Source organism: Elgaria multicarinata, chromosome 3, assembly GCF_023053635.1.
Source record: "Elgaria multicarinata webbii isolate HBS135686 ecotype San Diego chromosome 3, rElgMul1.1.pri, whole genome shotgun sequence".
NCBI classification, from domain to species: Eukaryota; Metazoa; Chordata; class Lepidosauria; order Squamata; family Anguidae; genus Elgaria; species Elgaria multicarinata.
The window spans coordinates 172976553-172997475 of record NC_086173.1 but is presented as its reverse complement, the minus strand read 5'-3'; the positions used below and the strand labels follow the sequence as shown (position 1 = coordinate 172997475).

At 44.7% G+C, this 20923-nt stretch overlaps 1 pseudogene; it reads left to right on the top strand.

Moving 5' to 3' along the window:
* LOC134395798 (zinc finger protein 208-like) overlaps positions 1-20923 on the top strand; it is a 215598-nt pseudogene that overhangs the window by 183359 nt on the left and 11316 nt on the right.

The following is a 20923-nucleotide window of genomic DNA, read 5'->3' as shown; positions in this document are numbered from 1 at the left end:
CCCCAGGAGCAGATGGGGCGGCGATGCTGCAGAGGGAATTATTATTATTATTTATTTATATAGCACCATCAATGTACATGGTGCTGTACAGAGTAAAACAGTATAAAAGACCCCCCTTGTGGAAAAGCCCCCGTCCCAGGTCCGTGTCTCTGCCAAGAGCCTCTGCTGATCTCTAGTGTTGCCTCCACCAAAGGGTTAAAGAGGTGGAGAGGGGGCTGGGTCCTAGAGCCAAGGCTGGATGAGGCCCCTCCCTTCCTGCCCCACACTTCCTCCCCCCCATTGCAAAGGAGCCTGGGAATCTCCCCGTGCTCCTGCGAGCTTCGTCTGTCCACAGCCTGCAGCCCCTTTTCCCTTCAAAGGAGCCGGTGAGTGCAGATTGCAAGGGGGTCCCAGGGGGGAAGGCGGAGGAAGGAGCCCCCAGGGTAGGTTTTGGGCAGGGCAGGGCTGGGAAGGCAGAGGGAGCCCTCCCCAGGGGACTGACCCACTTGGGACCCCTCCAAGAGACCCCCGCCTTGCACCTCCTTCCCTCCCCATAACTAGGGGAGCGCGGAAGGAAAGGCTGGAGAAAGGGGGGGTGTCTGGGAGGGACACAAGAGGAAAGGTCCCGGGTGGGGAGGAGGAATGTCCCACCTGCGGGCAAAAGGCTGCCCTGGTGTCCTGTTTGCATTGCATTTTTGGTTTTGTTTCCCCTCCCTGATTTAAACCTAGTGAATAAGCAAAATTAACAAGTCACTTTGGTCACAAGGCCTTCGAAATAAAACCTGGGGCGCCTTTGTTTATTATTATTATTATTATTATTATTATTATTATTATTATTATTATTATATTTATTTATTTAGCTCCATCAATGTACATGGTGCTGTACAGAGTAAAACAGTAAATAGCAAGACCCTGCCACATAGGCTTACATTCTAATAAAATCATAATAAAACAATAAGGAGGGGAAGAGAATGCACCAAACAGGCAGTATAAAAGTCAGAACAAAATCAAGTTTTAAAAGCTTTAGGAAAAAGAAAAGTTTTTAGCTGAGCTTTAAAAGCTGCGATTGAACGTGTAGTTCTCAAATGTTCTGGAAGAGCGTTCCAGGCATAAGGGGCAGCGGAAGAAAATGGACGAAGCCGAGCAAGGGAAGTAGAGGCCCTTGGGCAGGCGAGAAACATGGCATCAGAGGAGCGAAGAGCACAAGCGGGGCAATAGTGTGAGATGAGAGAGGAGAGATAGGAAGGAGCTAGACAGTGAAAAGCTTTGTAGGTCGACAGGAGAAGTTCATATTGGATTCTGAAGTGAATTGGAAGCCAATGAAGAGATTTCAGAAATGGTGTAACGTGGGAGCCTGCTGTTGGTTTTAGTACGTCCCTCTTTGATGTATTAAGTGAGACCGATGTTCACATCCTGAGAGTGGGGAGAAATCGCTGTTACTCTGGTGCAATTTTGGGGTTCAAGTGCTGGGAGTAGAGAAGGCTTAGAAGGGAGCCATGGGAGGGATTGGGAGAGACACTCTGTTTTACTCTTCACAGCTAGAGGCTCCGTGTGTCCAGAATGATCCTTATATCCTGATGAGGCCGAATGTAACTTCAGCTGCCTAAAACCATGAAATTGTAGACCAGTGGTTCCCAAAGTGGGTGGTACTGCCCCTATGGGGGTGGTGGGATTGCTTAGGGGGGGGGGGGGTTTAGAGGCAAGGGGGTGGCAGGGGGGGGCGCTCAAGGTGGTCTTTTCCGAGTAGCACCTCTCCAGAAGGTCTTAAAACCCAGGGATATTTTTATGGGAGAAGGTAGTTTGGTCCCAAGCCATATAGGGGAAGAATGCACACATGTATTAATACCATTTAAGAAGAGTCCTTTTAACAGTGAATTGAAATGTTTCAAAAGCACCAAAACGCTAATCATAGAATCATAGAATAGCAGAGTTGGAAGGGACCTACAAGGCCATCGAGTCCAACCCCCTGCTCAATGCAGGAATCCACTCTAAAGCATCCCTGACAGATGAAGAGACATACACTGCTTGGTGTGCCCTGCCATGCCGGCTGCAATACACATTACTAAACGTGGTGATTTAAGACTCATGTTAAGTGACTTTAAACCAGATATTGGGAAACTGGTATCACTTCATCAAGCCCATCCATCACATCAAGAATTTACAGAATAGTGAGGTACTCTACTGCCCAGAGAGCTTTGGCTATGGGGCGGTATATAAATGCAATAAATCAAATTAAATCAAACCTACCCTAGTTCCTAAATGTGATATCTAATATACTTGCTAAATGACTATCGGACTTTGAAAAGATGATATGGATCACGTTCACCAATTAAGTTTAATTGAATAACCTAAAAAAATGTAATTGGATTTTGAATAAATATTCAATTAATTGTTACTGTTTTGAATTTTATTGTTATTATCTTCCTTAGTGGGTCGTTGAAAACTGCTATTCTGAATAATGACTTTTATAGGGTAGGGTAGGGGGCACTGGGCATGAGTTTGTGGAACCAAGGGGGCAGTGACCTGAAAAAGTTTGGGAACCACTGTTGTAGGCTATGTTACGTGGTTGAAAGCTTTTATCATTGCATCTATCTACTTTGGACTGGTGGAAATTTAAGGAATCAGTTACCTAGGGAGGTTGTGGGCTCTCCCACACTAGAGGCCTTCAAGAGGCAGCTGGACAACCATCTGTCAGGGATGCTTTAGGGTGGATTCCTGCATTGAGCAGGGGGCTGGACTCCATGGCCTTGTAGGCCCCTTCCAACTCTGCTATTCTATGATCATTGCATCTATCTACCTTGGACTGGTGAAAGTTTAACCAGAGCTCAGTAGCAATTCAACTGATGCTAGTTGGTTCTGGAACTCTTTACACATTGTTTTCTGACACGCCTTAGGAGGAGCTAAACTGCAGTGTGTTTTGCAGAGCGTACACATGTATTTCTTTGTAAATCATTGCGTGTTTCACATTTTGCTTCCGGATGTGACGTCCTTCTGCATTTACTTCCCTTATAAACCTTCTCTCCTCACCGGGAGCCCTGGAGAGCTTGCTGTTTGTGGACTGGTGGAGCCAGGCCACCCCACCCGCTTAGTTGGGGGGAGAAGTTACTGTATTTCTTCGATTCTAAGATGCCATTGATTGTAAGACGCACACTAATTTCAGTACCACCAACAGAAAAAAAGCTTTGATTTTAAGAAAAAATCAACGCGCCCGCGATTCTAAGACGCAGCCCGTTTTTAGAGATGTTTATATGGGGGGAAAGTGTGTCTTAGAATCAAAGAAATACGGTAGTTAGTTTCCAGTTTCGGGTCTCTGTTCATTTGGGGAAGGGTCATGCTGCTCAGGGGCCCAAAGGCTGGCAAAGGCACCCCCGTGCCATCAGGTATTAGGTAGCCAGGATTTCTTGTCTTTCTTTGGGTCGCTCTGAGTCAAGGGCTTGCCATGATGTGGCTTTTCTTGCTCTTTTAAAGTTTTTTGATTGCTGTAGTTGCCTTTTAGTTTCATTGTAACTTTTAGACTGTTTCCCCACACACCTTCCCCTGTCTCTTGTTAATAGTTCATATCCTTACGCTGATTTAATTCCCTCAAAGGAGAAATTGGCAGCAAAGGAAGGAGACTGTTTTGAGTCCAGGTGGGAGCGGAGATGGAGAAGAGCGTGAAGATGGAAGAGCAAAGCTTTGCAGGCCCTGAAGCAGAAAGCGTCTCCTGCAACATCCAGGAAGGGAGCAGTGCAGAGCCCTGGGAAGGAAGAGTGCAGCAGGACCAGCCTGGGAGCAACACTTGCTCAGACGTGGAGCTTCAGCCCTTCAGGGACTTCTGCTACCAGGAGGCCGTGGGGCCCCGAGGGGTTTGCAGCCGTCTCCACCACCTTTGCTGCCAGTGGCTGAAGCCAGAAAGGAACACGAAAGCTGAGATGCTGGACCTGGTGGTCCTGGAGAAGTTCCTGGCTGTCCTGCCCCCAGAGATGGAGAGCTGGGTCAGAGAATGTGGAGCGGAGACCAGTTCCCAAGCGGTGGCCCTGGCAGAAGGCTTCCTCCTGAGTCAGGCAGAGGACAAAGAGCAGGTGAGAGCATTTCATCCTGAGAACTAACAGGGACTGTGTTCTGAATACTTCCCTCAACTTCTTTTTGCATGTCCTCTAAGGAAGGGATGTCCCAATTTCCAATGGTCCAACCCCCAAGTATAGTTCTTCTTCATGTGTAGAGCAGGTCCTCTTTAAATTAACAGTGCATCATTAAAATATGCAATTCCCTACCAGAGGATATAGTGATGGCCACCAATTTAGATGGTTTAAAATGGGGGTTAAACAAAAACCTGGAGGAAAAGCCTGTGAATGGCTACTAGTCCTGATGGCTATATCATACCTCCAGGTGATGGACCACTCTGGGGAGAGTGCTGGACTAGATGGACCCTTGTTCTAATCCAGAATGGCTCTTCTTAGTTTCTCATGACCACAGGAGAAGTGAATGGGTTTCTGAAATTCTGGGGAAGGAGGGGATCCTTCTTCAACTGGTGTCAGAGTCCTCCCAACAGGACAGAAGTAGCATTTGTAGACACCAAGCTCCCGTGTTTACAGTGGAAAATGCTGGATATCTGGGTTGAACTCTTAGCCCCCTGACAAAGACACAACTTCCTGTGCTGAGTGGCTTGGATGATAGATCAACTTTAGAATGAGACCTGAAAGCCACACCGATTGGGAAATGATGCCCACGGCCCTGACCTGACCCATTTCTTTCCTTCCCACCTCCCTCTTCTCTGTCTGGGATCCTTCCTCCAGTTCCAAGTCCAGGGGATGTTGGCCAAAGCACCCACAGATTTCCCTGAGGCAGAGAAGGCTCCACCGGGCATCACACAGAGGCCGCTGGACGGGCGGATCTTGCAGGAGGGTGATGGAGGACCCTCCTCAGTGGGTAAGGATTTGTGGGATGTATTTCCTCATGGTCTCCATCCCTCAATGACGCCTGAGGTGCATGAGCTGCCTTAATGTTCTCCTTGACCCTGATTTAGCTGGGGGAGAGAGACCCTTTTTCACTAGATACTCAAAAAGGAAATGTTGTTTAGTATTGTGGTTTGAGTGTGTAAGACCCACTCTGTCCTGCTTGCCAGAGTGGTTCTTACACACTCAATAACTAAGGTTCTCCTCCAGGCGCCTACTCAGAGGGAAGATTGGAGGACGACAACAAGGGAGAGGTCTTCTCTGTGCTGGCCCCCCAATGTAGTTCATTTGGCAGTAACACTGTTATCTTTTTGGCACCAGATCAAGCAAGATGTAAACAGCAAGATGTAATTAGCCTGGGTCTGTTTTTCTTTAGGGTCATAGTAGTTTTAAATGTATGCGTATGTTGTTGGATCCTGGAATGGATCAGTTTTACTTTGTTCCTGAGCTTTAGTATGCCCATTGGCAGAAGACATGAAGAAACATGAAGAAATATTTCTAAATGTCAAGGCCACCATCTGGACAATGTAATTATTGAATTATTGGTGGCAGCTCGTCCTCCTCTTTTCCCCTTTCAGTAGGGGTTCCACAAGGCTCGGTGCTTGGCCCGTTGTTGTTTTCTTTATACATGCTGCCCTTGGGTAATCTTATTCAATCTCATGGCCTCCAATATCACCTGTATGCCGATGATACACAATTATATCTCTCATCTCCGGAACTCTCCCCCGATGTTCATGATCGTATCTCGGCTTGTCTTTCAGATATCTCAGCCTGGCTGCTTCATCGTCGTTTGAAACTTAATATGGCAAAAACTGAACTGCTTGTTTTTCCTCCTAAACCTTCTCCTCACCTCTCATTCTCTCTTACTGTCAACGATGTCACGCTTACTCCGGTCAAGGAAGCTCGTAGTCTTGGCTTTATATTTGATTCCTCACTCTCCTTTATTCCTCATATCGAGGCAGTAGCTAAATCCTGTCGTTTCTTCCTGTATAATATTGCCAGGATTCGACCATCTCTGTCTGTCTCTTCTGCCAAGACTCTCGTTCACGCACTGGTTATCTCTCGGTTGGACTACTGCAACCTTCTTCTCTCTGGCCTTCCTTCGTCTCACATCAGTCCGCTGGTCTCTGTCCACCACTCTGCCGCCAAGATCATCTTCTTGGCCCGCCACTCTGACCATGTCACTCCACTTCTGAAATCTCTTCATTGGCTTCCAATTCACTCCAGAATCCAATATAAACTTCTCCTGTTGACCTTCAAAGCTTTTCACGGTCTAGCTCCTGCCTATCTCTCCTCTCTCATCTCACACTATTGCCCCGCTCGTGCTCTCCGCTCCTCTGATGCCATGCTTCTCGCCTGCCCAAGGACCTCCACTTCCCTTACTCGGCTTCATCCTTTTTCTTCCGCTGCCCCTTACGCCTGGAACGCTCTTCCAGAACACTTGAGAACTACAAACTCAATCACAGCTTTTAAAACTCAGCTAAAAACTTTTCTTTTCCATATAGCTTTTAAATATTGAGTTTGTTCTGACTCTATACTGTTAGCTTCACCCTACCCGGTGCCTGTTTGCATTCTCTTTCCCTCCTCATTGTTTACTACAACTTTATTAGATTGTAAGCCTATGCGGCAGGGTCTTGCTTTTTACTGTGTAATCTGTACAGCACCATGTACATTGATGGTGCTATATAAATAAATAAATAATAATAATAATAATAATAATAATAATAATAATAATAATAATAATAATAACAACATGGGGATGATTAGTCAATTAGTCAATTAGTGGTTGGGATGACTGTACAGTTTTTGAACTATATATATAGCTCTGTATTGTGTATGTTTCCATTACCATTATCATTACTGCTACTGCTGTTATCAGATGTGATCGTTGTGTGCTCTCAATAATTTATTCAATCAACCTCTACGTCAGTAAAAAGCTCTGTTTTCAACTTAACAAAGTATTTGAGCTTTATTGAGTCTTCGCTGCCTTTCTACTGAGAGAAGCTTCTAATACAACTCTGCTTATTCTTGAGAGGAGTTACTTCCAACATATATTGTATGTCTTTGTGGTTTTCAGTATTTGTATATTGTTTTTAAGTGTTTTTATCTTAAGTTAACTGTCCAGAGAGCTTCGGTTAGGGGATGGTAAACAAATGCAATAAATAAACAAACACGGATTCCAATAAAACAATAACAATGGGAATGCTTAAGAATGTTAACTTACCTTCTCACCTTCCCACCTTCTATGCTTCACTCACAGGGAACAGAAAAAACTGCAGAGAGAGAGAACTGATCCTGGGGGATCCTTCTGGGCAGGTAGGAGGAGTCCTGGGAACCTCCGTCCCCTGCATATGTCTTTGGTCCTGGAAGAACCTGCCCCTTCAGCCTTTGCTCTTCTCCAAGATGACTGCTAGGAAGGCCTTGAATGTCACTCGCAATGTTTTGGCATTCAGAAAGAGGACCTCCCCATCCTTGTCTTCATGGATTGCTACATAATGCTTAAAGAGAACATCATTTCTTCTTCTTCTTTCAGGGTCTGGTGACCTTTGAGGAGGTGGCCATGCAGTTCTCGGAGGAGGAGTGGGCTCTGCTGGATCCAGGCCAGAGGACTCTGCACAAAGAAGTCATGGAGGAGAATCGTGGGATCCTGGCCTCTCTGGGTAAGGAACGGGATTCCACTGGGTATGGCTCCCTCTCTGCCTTCTTGCCAGATCCTGGAAGGTGGAATTTCAGCTCTTCTTTCTTTGTCAGTGCAGAATACAAATGTCATTGACTCCGAAGACCTGACAAAACATTGAGAAAAGCCCATTGATGAACTTGCTCTGTGGCAGAGATGGCTGCCAACCAATCTTACTTTGCAGCTATAATTGCATCTGCATAATATTGAAGATGTTACAGGTATTATCGTAATGGTCTCCATGGGGAGAGAAGAGTTAAGCCTTTTCAGAAGACAGCTCTGGACAGCTTGCTTTTCATTTTAAGATATAACTGGACATTGAAAATAACCATTAAGGTTGAGTTCCCACTTTCTACTTCCCAGTTAAATGATCAGCTGGGATAAAATGGCAGATTTTAAGTGTATTTTATTTTTACAGTGTTTTATGTTGTACATTTATTCTCTCAACTACATTATATGAGTTATTCCATATAAATGAAAGTGTTGTATGTCAGTCTAGTTCTCAATTCTATTGATCATCGGGATATTTAATATGTTTTTTGAAGGACCTGCCTCACCTACAATTTTTTTTTATCCTGTGAATCAAATCAGCAACTGTTTGTTTTGTTCCAAGATTTCAAGATGATTTCTGTGTTTATACTTACAGGTGAACATAGAGAGAGCAAGAAAAATGGCCTACACCAGAGAAGGAAAACTGAAACTGAAGAGAAGAGGGAAAATACATCGATTTCTTTTGAAGGATCAGATGTTTGTGCAGCTCTAATCATGGAAGCAACAAGTAAAAAGAACATTCACAATTGGAAGACACAGAGGAAAAGCTCTCAGTACATAAAGACTCAGAAGATACATATTAGTAAATATCAAAGATTTCAATACTTCGAGTGTGAAAAACATTTCAGTTTCAAAACACAACTTAAATTGCATCAAAGAACTCACACTGGGGAGAAGCCCTATAAATGCTTAGAGTGTGGAGAGTGCTTTGCTCAAAGCTCAAGCCTTAAGCTGCATCAAGGAATTCACACTGGGGAGAAGCCCTATAAATGCTTAGAGTGCGGGAAGACCTTTCCTCGGAGCACACACCTTAAGCAGCATCAAGGAATTCAAACTGGGGAGAAGCCCTATAAATGCTTAGAGTGCAGAAAGAGCTTTGCTCAGAGCACAAGCCTTAAGCGGCATCAAAGAATTCACACTGGGGAGAACCCCTATAAATGCTTAGAGTGCGGAAAGAGCTTTGCTCGGAGCACACACCATAAGCAGCATCAAGGAATTCACACTGGGGAAAAGCCCTATAAATGCTTAGAGTGTGGGAAGGCCTTTGCTCAGAGTGCGCACCTTAAGCGGCATCAAGGAATTCACACTGGGGAGAAGCCCTATCAATGCTTTGAGTGCGGGAAGACCTTTGCTTACAGCACAAGCCTTAAGCTGCATCAAAGAATTCACATTGGGGAGAAGCCCTATAAATGCTTAGAGTGCGGGAAGGCCTTTGCTCAGAGTGCGCACCTTAAGCGGCATCAAGGAATTCACACTGGGGAGAAGCCCTATAAATGCATAGAGTGCGAGAAGAGCTTTGCTCAGAGCACGCACCTTAAGCGGCATCAAGGAATTCACAAAGGGGAGAAGCCCTACAAATGCTTAGAGTGCAAGAAGAGCTTTGCTCGGAGCATGCACCTAAAGCGGCATCAAGGAATTCACACTGGGGAGAAGCCCTATAAATGCTTAGAGTGCGAGAAGAGCTTTACTCGGAGCACGCACCTTAAGCAGCATCAAAGAATTCACACTGGGGAGAAGCCCTATAAATGCTTTGAGTGTGTGAAGACTTTTGCTCTGAGCACAAGCCTTAAGAGGCATCAAAGAATTCACACTGGGGAGAAGCCCTATAAATGCTTAGTGTAGCATTTATAGCATCATAAAATAGTAGAGTTGGAAGGGGCCTTCAATGCCATAGAGTCCAACCCCCTGCTCAATGCAGGAATCCACCCTGAGGCGCACCTGACAGATGTTTGTCTGGCTGCCTCTTGAATGTCTCTAGTTTGGGACAGCCCACAATCTTCCTAGGTAACTGGTTTCATTGTCGTACTGCTCTAATAGGAAGTTTTTCTTGATGTCCAACCGGAATCTGAGTTCCTGTAACTTGAGCCCATTATTCTGTGTCCTGCATCTTGGAATGATCAAGAAGAGATCCTGGCCCTCCCTTTGAAGTCATTGAGGAGTGCTATCATATTATTATTATTATTATTATTATTATTATTTATTTATATAGCACCATCAATGTACATGGTGCTGTACAGAGTAAAACAGTAAATAGCAAGACCCTGCCGCATAGGCTTACAATCTAATAAAATCATAGTAAAACAATAAGGAGGGGAAGAGAATGCAAACAGGTACAGGGTAGGGTAAGCAGGCACAGGGTAGGGAAAAACTAACAGTAGAAAGTAACAGTAGAAGTCTGCACAACATCAAGTTTTAAAAGCTTTATCATATCTCCCCTCAATCTTCTTCTCCATGCTAAACATGCCCAGTTCTTTCAGTCTTTCCTCATAGGGCTTTGTTTGCAGGCCCCTGATCATCCCTTGAACATGTCTGTATCCTTCTTGACGTGTGGTGCGCAGAACTGCTGCGCAATTCTCAAGATGTGGCATAGCCAGGGCTGAATAGAGGGGAACCACTACCTCATGCGATTTGGAAGCTATACTTCTTTTAAAGCAGCCCAAAATAGCATTTTCCTTTCTTGCAGCCACATTACACCGTTGGCTCATATTTAGCTTGTGATCTACAAGATTCTTCTTGTTTATAGTACTGCTGAGACTAATATCCCCCCTCTTGTAAATGTGCATTTGGTTTCTATTTCCTAGATGTAGAACTTGGCATTTATCCCTATTCAATTTCATCCTGTTGTTTTCAGCCCAGCACTCCAGCCTAGCAAGATCACTTTGAAGTTTGTTTCTGTCTTCCAGGGTATTAGCTATCCCACCCAATTTGGTGTCATCTGCAAACTTGATAAGCGTTCCCTGCACCTCCATCAACATTTAATAAAAATGTTGAAGAGCACTGGGCCCAGGACTGAGCCCTGCGGTACCCCACTCCTTTCCTCCCCCCAGATTGAGAAGGTACCGTTGATAAGCATTCTTTGAGTCTAATTCTGTAGCCAACTATGTATCCACCTAATAGTTGTTCCATCCAGCCCACTTTTAGCTCGTTTGTTAATCGGAATATCATGGGACATTTTGTCAAAAGCTTTGCTGAAGTCAAGATTTATGACATCCACAGCATTTCCACAGTCAACAAGGGTGGTTACCCGATCAAAAAATAAGATCAGATTAGTCTGACAGGATTTGTTCTTGACAAATCCCTGTTGGCTTCTAGAAATCGTTGCATTGTTTTCAAGATGCTTACAGACTGACTTCTCTAAAATCTGATCGAGAATTTTCCCAGGGATGGATGTCAGACTGACTGGTGTGTAGTTCCCAGGTTCATCCATTTTGCCCTGTTTGAAGAAGGGACAATTTTAGCCCTCCTCCAGTCATAAGGCACCTCACCTATCCTGCATGATTTCGCAAAGATATCATGCAAGACGGAGAGTTGTTTGGAGAGTTCTTCCGCTAGCTCCTTCATTACTCTAGGATGCAGTTCATCAGGCCCTGGAGATTTGAACTCATTCAAGGAAATTAGGTGTTCCTTCACCAATTTTTTTATCAATCCTGCCCCCTCAACTTGTGCTTCACTTTTTCCAGAGGGGTCATAGACCGCTTTTGGGAGAAGACTGAGCCAAAGTAGGAATTGAGCACTTCAGCCTTTTCTTTGTCATCTGTTATCAATTACCCATCCTCGTTAAGCAGTTGAACCACCATTGCTTTCCTTCTGTCTTTTACTATTCACGTATCTGAAGAAAGCCTTTTTATTGCTTTTAGCATCCCTCGCTAATCTCAGCTCATTCTCTGCTTTTGCCTTCCTGACGGCATTTCGGCACTTCTGTGCCACTTGTCTGTACTCTTCTTTTGTAGCCTGGCCTTCCTTCCACTTCCTATATGTATCCTTTTTTGTTTTCAGGTCATCTCTAAGCTTTTTGTGGAGCCACATTGGTTTCCTCTGTTGTCTTCTATCTTTTCTCCTTGTTGGAATGGTTTGTAATTGTGCCCTTAAGATTTCTTTTTTTAAAGACTCCCACCCATCTTGGACTCCTTTTCTTATAAGGGTCACTTGCCATGGGACCTTGCTTATCATAGTTCTGAGTTTATTAAAATAAGCTTTCCTAAAATCCAGTGTACAGTTATGCCTACACTCAGCTTTTGCTTCCTTTATAATCAAGAATTCAAGTATGACGTGGTCACTTTCCCCCAGAGTTCCCGTAACTGCCACTTCATCCCTATTGGTCAATAACAAGTCAAGGATTGCTGATCCTCTAGTTCCTTCCACCACTTTCTGTAGGAGAAAGTTATCACCCACACAAGTCCGGAATTTCTTGGAAGGGCTGTTTTTGGCAGTATTTGTCTCCCAACAGATATCGCAGTAATTGAAGTCCCCCATCACTACTACATCACACTTCCTTGAAACACCGGCAATTTGTTTCTCAAATGTTTCATCCCTGTCTTCTCCTTGATTGGGTGGTCGGTAGTAGACTCCAATTATCATGTTCTTTTTATTCCTTGCCGTATTCATTTTAATCCAGATGCTCTCGATGGGACTCCCTGTCTCATCATCCTGTATTTCTGTGCAGTGATAGGTATTTATAACATATAGTGCAACTCCGCCTCACTTTCTATTTCTTCTCCAATTTTTGAACAAGTTATACCCTTCAATTGCTGTATTCCAGTCATGGGAGTCATCCCACCAAGTTTCAGTTATACCTATCAAGTCGTATTTGCCTTCATGTATTAAGAGTTCAAGTTCATTCTGTTTGTTTCCCATGCTCTGGGCATTAGCATATAGGCATCGAACACCATGTGCTTCATAGTCTGGCTTTGTTCCTACATTGTTGTGGACAATATATTGGGCACGATTGGAGCTGTTCTCTGTACTGTGGTGTATGGGCCTTCATCTATTGTTGCATTGAAGTTTACGTCTCCTGCCCCCGTAAGATTCAGTTTAAAGCCCTCCTGATCAAGTTCTTCATGCTGTGGCCAAGCTCATTCTTTCTTGCCCTTGTGAGGTGCAACCCATCCCTTGCAAGCAGTCCATCTTCCAAGTAGCGTAGCCCGTGGTCCCAGAATCCAAACCTCTCTCTTCAGCACCACGTTTGTAGCCAGTCGTTCACCCAGAGTATTCTTCTTTCCCTTTCTAATCCTCTTCCAAGAACTGGGAGAATGGATGAGAAAACTACCTGGGCCCCATAGTTCTTCAGCTTCCTTCCCAGAACTTCAAAGTCTGACATGATTTCTTCGTAGCTCCACTTGGTGACATCATTTATTCCCACATGGATGAGAAGAAAGGAGCATGTGTCTGTGGGCTTTATGAGTTTTGGCAATCCTTCAGGCACATCTCTTATCTATGCTTCAGGGAGACAGCACACCTGGCGAGTCATTGGGTCTTCACGACATATTTGGGTTTCAATCCCACGCAGCAGGGAGTCGCCCACAACAACTACTCTTCTCTTCTTCTTGGTCGACCGACTTTCTTAGTCTTGTTCACTGTTGCACGGTGTCCCCTGTAATTCTTCCTATGCAGACTGCTCGTCAGTCTCATCCTCCAGCAGCTGAAAGCGGTTGCATAACTGTAATGCTACCACAGGTGCAGAATGCCTTCTAGTTCTTCTGCTCTTAACTGTCACCCTTTTCCAGGGAGTTTCCTCTTCATTGGCTTTCCTCACCACAACATACTCCACTTCTGCTTCCACTGGCTGTTGCTCTTTGATCTGTTGTTCTTCTTGTTGCTGTTGTAGTTCCACCATTCTAAGAACTCCTCGTCTTCTCTTATTCCTTGGAGGGTGGACACTCGCTGCTATTTTTCTTCCAATAGTGCCACCAGCTTGCACGTCTTGCAGGTGTCCGCCGTATCGATCTCAGGCAGGAACACGAACATTGCATACACTTTTTGTCTGTCTCTTCTGCCAAGACTCTTGTTCATGCATTGGTTATTTCTCGGTTGGACTACTGCAACCTTCTTCTCACTGGCCTTCCTTCTTCTCACATCAGTCCATTGGTTTCTGTTCACCACTCTGCTGCTAAGATCATCTTCTTGGTTCGCCGCTCTGACCATGTTACTCCACTTCTGAAATCTCTTCATTGGCTTCCAATTCACTTCAGAATCCAATATAAACTTCTCCTTTTAACCTTCAAAGCTTTGCACGGTCTAGCTCCTTCCTATCTCTCCTCTCTCATCTCACACTATTGCCCCGCTCGTGCTCTTCGCTCCTCTGTTGCCATGTTTCTCGCCTGCCCAAGGGTCTCTACTTCCCTTGCTCGGCTTCGTCCATTTTCTTCTGCTGCCCCTTACGCCTGGAATGCTCTTCCAGAACATTTGAGAACTACAAGTTCAATCGCAGCTTTTAAAGCTCAGCTAAAAACTTTTCTTTTTCCTAAAGCTTTTAAAACTTGATTTTGTTCTGACTTTATACTGTTAGTTTTACCCTACCCTGTGCCTGTTTACCCTACCCTGTGCCTGTTTGCATTCTCTTCCCCTCCTTATTGTTTTATTATGATTTTATTAGAATGTAAGCCTATGTGGCAGGGTCTTGCTAGTTACTGTTTTACTCTGTACAGCACTATGTACATTGATGGTGCTATATAAATAAATAATAATAATAATTTGCAGGTTACCACCATTAGAGACCCCTTTTATTGTCTATTTCTGTTTGGTCTCTTCCTTTCCGATTATAGCAGAATTGCCTGTGCTTTGTTCTGTCCTCTCTGAAGGTGCACAACAAGAAGACCTGAGGGAAACGCCCGGAAAGGCAAGTGTTCATCAACAAATTAAAGTGCTTCAATGACAACTATCAATGTTAACAATATGGGATATGGGGGGGAGATTTAGTGAAGGAAAGAAATTTCGAGTCAGCAAATACCACTATTAAATCATGAGTATAAGTTATTCACAGCAAGCTTGGAGGAAAGACTGAAGAAAGTTCTACAAAAATTCATTCATGAGGAACAAGGTGGCTTCTTACCCAAAAGACAGATGGGAGACAACGTAAGGATGGTTTTAAACGTTGTGGAATATCTGGCAAAACCTTCAGAAAAACAGGCTGCCTTGGTTTTCGCGGTTGCAGAGAAAGCATTTAACAACTTTAGTTGGAATTTTTTACTTCGAACCTTAGAAGAACAACATTGGAGTAAATGTTATCATAGAATTTAATAATAATGTAAGACATGCTGTTTTAAGAATATGGAACAAATATTAACCAAGGTTCTGTCAGAAAATACCACTTTGGGTATCGGCCCAGGGGGCTATTCATAGAGGGGAATTGACAAGTATGCCTAAATGGTTGACATATAATGATGTATTACAAATGTCACAAGATGAATATAAGTTAAAATCAAGTCCAACATCTTCAACATCCATTCATTCATTGTTGGTGTTTCATTCTCCCATTTTTGTGCATCCAACGGTCTCACTGCCATTGTCATATATAGAAATAAAGTTTCCCCCTTGTCTTTCAGCTGTGTATCAAGTTCCTTCCCCACAGTCAGACATGCTGTGGGGACTTTTCTTCCACATTTTCAGCACTCCATGCTTGTGTCTATTTTCTATGGATCATCAAGGTTGATTGATGAAATATTCTACTCCATAGAATCATAGAATAGCAGAGTTGGAAGGGGCCTACAAGGCCATCGAGTCCAACCCCCTGCTCATTGCAGGAATCGAGCCTAAAGCATCCCTGACAGATCGTTGTCCAGCTGCCTCTTGAATGACTCTAGTGTGGGAGAGCCCACAACCTCCCTAGGTAACTGATTCCATTGTCGTACTGCTCTAACAGTCAAGAGGTTTTTCCTGATGTCCAGCTGGAATCTGGCTTCCTTAAACTTGAGCCCGTTATTCTGTGTCCTGCACTCTGGGAGGATCGAGAAGAGATCCTGGCCCTCCTCTGTGTGACAACCTTTTAAGTATTTGAAGAGTGCTATCATGTCTCCCCTCCATCTTCTCTTCTCCAGGCTAAACATGCCCAGTTCTTTCTCTTCATAGGGCTTTGTTTCCAGACCCTTGATCATCCTGGTTGCCCTCCTCTGAACACGCTCCAGCTTGTCTGCATCCTTCTTGAATTGTGGAGCCTGGAACTGGACGCAATACTCTAGATGAGGCCTAACTAGGGCCGAATAGAGAGGAACCAGGACCTCACGTGATTTGGAAGCTATACTTCTATTAATGCAGCCCAAAATAGCATTTGCCTTTCTTGCAGCCATATCACACTGTTGGCTCATATTCAACTTGCGATCTACAACAATTCCAAGATCCTTCTCGTTTGTAGTATTGCTGAGCCAAGTATCCCTCATCTTGTAACTGTGCCTTTGGTTTCTTTTTCCTAAATGTAGAACTTGGCATTTATCCCTATTAAATTTCATCCTGTTGTTTTCAGACCAGCATTCCAGCCTATCAAGTTCACTTTGAAGTTCACTTCCAGCGTATTAGCTATCCCCCCCAATTTTGTGTCATTTGCAAATTTGATCAGCGTTCCCTGCACCTCCTCGTCCAATTCATTAATAAAAATGTTGAAGAGCACTCAGCCCAGGACTGAGTCCTGCGGTACCCCAGTTTGAGAAGGTTCCATTGATAAGTACTCTTTGAGTCCAATTCTGTAGCCAACTGTGAATCCACCTAATAGTTGTTCCATCTAGCCCACTTTTAGCTAGTTTGTTAATCAAAATGCCATGTGGTACTTTGTCAAAAGCTTTGCTGAAGTCAAGATATGCCATCCACAGCATTCCCACAGTCCACAAGGGAGTTTACCCGATCAAAAAATGAGATCAAATTAGTCTGTCAGGATTTGTTCCCGACAAATCCATGTTGGCTTCTAGTAATCACTGCATTGATTTCAAGATGTTTACAGATTGACTTCCTTATAATCTGCACCAGAATTTTCCAGGGATGGATGTCAGACTGGCTGGTCTGTAGTTCCCAGGTTCCTCCTTTTTGCCCTTTTTGAAGATAGGGACAACGTTAGCCCTCCTCCAGACATACGGCACCTCACCCGTCTTCCATGATTTTGCAAAAATTATAGACAAAGGTTCTGAGAGTTCTTCCGCTAGCTCCTTCATTACTCTAGGATTCGGTTCATCGGGCCCTAGAGATTTGAACTCATTCAAGGAAATTAGGTGTTCTTTGACCATTTGTTTATCAATCTCAAATTGCAATCCTGCCCCCTCAACTTCTGCTTCACTTTTTCCAGGGGGTGGGGTCATCGACCCGCTTTTTGGAGAAGACTGAGGCAAAGTAGGAATTGAGCACTTCAGCCTTTCCTTTGTCATCTGTTATCAATTTTCCATCCTAATTAAGGAGCTGAACCACCATTTCCTTCCTCTGTCTTTTATTACTCACGCATCTGAAGAAAGCCTTTTTATTGCTTTTAGCATCCCTCAGTAATCTCAGCTCATTCACAGCTTTAGCCTTCCTGATGCCATTTCGGCACTTCTGTGCCACCTGTCTGTTCTCTTCTTTTGTAGCCTGGCTTTCCTTCCACTTCCTATATGTATCCTTTTTTGTTTTCAGGTCATCTCTAAGCTTTTTGTGGAGCCACATTGGTTTCCTCTGTTGTCTTCTATCTTTTCTCCTTGTTGGAATTGTTTGTAACTGTGCCTTTAAAATTTCCTTTTTTAAATACTCCCACCCATCCTTCACTCCTTTTCTCATTAGGCTCACGTGCCACGGGACCTTACTTATCATAGTTCTGAGTTTATTAAAATCAGCTTTCCTAAAATCCAGAGTACGTGTATGGCTACACTCAACTTTTGTCTCCTTCATAATCAAGAATTCAAGTATGACATGGTCCCTTTCCCCCAGAGTTCCCGTAACTGCCACTTTATCCACTAAGTCATCCCGATTGGTCAATATCAAGTCAAGGATTGCAGAGCCTCTAGTTCCTTCCTCCACTTTCTGTAGGAGAAAGTTATCACCCATACATGTCAGGGATTTCTTCCAATTGTATTCCTTCTTCTGGAACGGAGTCTTTTAAAACCAGGGACTCTGCTCTACTGAAAGGTTTCTCCACATTCCAGTTACTATTAGAACTTACTGGACTCTTCCTTATGTGTGACCTTCAATGCGATTTCAAGCCTTTGCTATGATGGACGCTCACTGCACAGTTTGAGCACTGATGGAGCTTCTGCCCGCATGAATTCTTTGATGCGATTTAATATGTATTGCATTGACTGAAGCTCGTTCTGCACTCTGAGCATTGAAGGGGCTAATTTCCTGAATGCCTACTTGCACAATGACTGAAAATCTTTCCACACTCTTAAGCATTTATATGGCCTCTCCCCAGTGTGGATTCCTCCATGGGTTTGAAAGTACAAACTGTGAGTGAACCTCTTTCTCATGCCGGAGGCTGCTTTACATACTCAAAGAGGAAACTGCTGTGGACCCCGCGAAGCCCCCAGGAGCAGATGGGGGCGATGCTGCAGAGGGGATAAATGCCCCCCCCCCATCGTGGAAAAGCCCCCTGCCCAGGTCTGCGTCTCTGCCAGGTGCCTCTGTGGCTCTCTAGTGCTGCCTCCATCCAAGGGTTAAAGAGGCAGAGAGGGGGCTGGGTCCTAGAGCCAAGGCTGGATGAGGCCCCTCCCTTCCTGCCCCACACTTCCTCCCCCTATTGCAAAGGAGCCTGGGATTCTCCCCCTGCTCTTGCGAGCCTCGTGTTTCCGCCGCCTGCAGCCTCTTTTCCCCTGCAAAGGAGCAGGTGAGTGCAGATTGCAAGGGGGTCCCAGGGGGGAGGGCGGAGGAAGGAGCCCCTAGGGCAGGTTTGGGGCAGGGGGTGCTTTGGAAGAGAGAGGGAGACTGACCCACTTGGGGCCCCTCCAGGAGAGCCCCCGCCTTGCACCTCCTTCTCTCCCCATAACTAGGGGATCGCGGAAGGGAAGGCTGGAGAAAGGAGGGGTGTCTGGGAGGGACACAAGAGGAAAGGTCCCAGGTGGGGAGGAGGAATGTCCCCCCTGTGTGCAAAAGGCTGCCCTGGTGTCCTGTTTGCATTGCATTTTTGGTTTGTTTCTCTCCCTGATTCAAACCTAGTGAATAAGCAAAATTAACAAGTCTCTTTGGTCACGAGGCCTTCGAAATAAAACCTGGGGTGCTTTTGTTGATTAAGAAGGGAGCCTGCTGTTGGTTTTAAGATGTTCTCCTTTGATGTATTAAATGAGCCCGATGTTCACATCCTGAGAGTGGGGAGAAATCTGGTGCAATTTTGGGGTTCAAGTGCTGGGAACAGAAAGGGCTTAGAAAGGAGCCATGTGATACATTGGGAGAGAAACTCTGGTTCATCAGCAGACCTCTTAATTCTTGGAGGGCCGAAGGTTTTCCTTTCTGGAGCCTGAGATGGACTCAGACCTGCTCTCAATGCAGGATCGCGAACAAGAGGCCTCCATGAGAAGAAGTTTCAATGTGTATTTTACTCCTCACGGCTAGAGGCTCACTGAGTCCAGAATGTTCCTTATAACCTTTTTTTTTTACATTTAATTTTTTTATTTTTCCACAGCACATAGACAAACATTACATATAATACATGCAAACAAAGGTATACATATGACAACTACAATTACACTAAAAACATTTAAGAGTGACGTTGAAGTACATTTTTTGCCCTCTTCATGTCAAAGATGCCCATTAATCTATTAATGACCATTTATATATCAATCTCATTCAGTTTTTCTTATACTTTGTCTAAGTCTCATACATTGGATTCACAGATTTTTGGTTCTTTCCTCTCTTTGCCCATCTGAATAATAAAATCGACGAACAAATACATCATTTTTCTCTGCCTCTTTCAGATATTCTATCAAAGGTTTCCATTCCAACATAAACATAGCTGTTGACCTTATCTCATTATCTCTGTAAGTTTTGCCATCTCTTCAGGATGCAGAACGTAGCAATTCAACTGATGCTAGTTGGGTCTGGAACTCTTTACACATTGTTTTCTGACACGCCTTAGGAGGCGTTAAACTGTAGTGTGTTTTGCAGAGTGTACACATGTATTTCTTTGTGTGTTTCACATTTTGCTTCCAGATGTGACGTCCTTCTGCATTTACTTCCCTTATAAATCTTCTCTCCTCACCGGGAGTCAGTTTCCAGTTTATGGTCTCTATTTATTTGGGGAAGGGTCATGTTGTTCGGGGTCCTGAAGGGTGATGAAGGGACCCCCGTGCCATCAGGTATTAGGTAGCCAGGATTTCTTATCTCTCTTTGGGTCGCTCTGACTCAAAGGCTTGCCGTGATGTGGCTTTTATTGCTCTTTTAAAGTTATTTGACTGCTGCTGTGGCCTTTTAGTTTTATTGTAACTTTTAGACTGTTTTCCCAGATACACCCTCCCCTGTCTCTCGTTAATTGTTCATACGCTCAGGGGTTTACTCTGATTTAATAAATTGCCTGAAGCCATGGTGAATTGCGGTTATTTTCAGGTGAACTGGCTCCAGTTCCAGTGTTTCACTGGGAACTGGTGGAAGGTGGTGGCTGGGTTGGGAACTTTAACCCAGGTCTATCTTGTGTGCCTCCTTCATAATCTCCATTTTAATTCCTACAGCGCAGTCCCTGCCTCAAAGGAGACTGTTTCGAGTCCTGGTTGGATCAGAGATGGAGAAGAGAGTGAAGATGGAAGAGCAAAGCTTTGCAGGCCCTGAACTAGAAATCGTCTCCTGCAACATCCAGGAAGGGAGCCGTGCAGAGCCCTGGGAAGGGAGAGTGCAGCAGGACCACCCTGGGAGCAACACCTGCTCAGACGTGGAGCTTCAGCCCTTCAGGGACTTCTGCTACCAGGACGCCATGGGGCCCCGAGGGGTTTGCAGCCGTCTCCACCACCTTTGCCGCCAGTGGCTGAAGCCGAAAAGGAACACGAAAGCTGAGATGCTGGATCTGGTGGTCCTAGAGCAGTTCCTGTCTGTCCTGCCCCCGGAGATGGAGAGCTGGGTCAGAGAATGTGGAGCGGAGACCAGTTCCCAGGCGGTGGCCCTGGCAGAAGGCTTCCTCCTGAGTCAGGCAGAGGACAAAGAGCAGGTGAGAGCATTTCATCTTGATAACTAACAGGGACTGTGTTCTTAATACTTCCCTCAACTATATTTTACATGTCCTTTAAGGAAGAGATGCCCCAATTTCCAATGGTCCAATCCCCAAGTATAGTTGCTCTTCATGTGTAGAGCAGGCCCTGATTGGAGGATAGTTAAGCTAACACTGGATGGTTAAAATATGGAGTTCCCTACCAGAGGA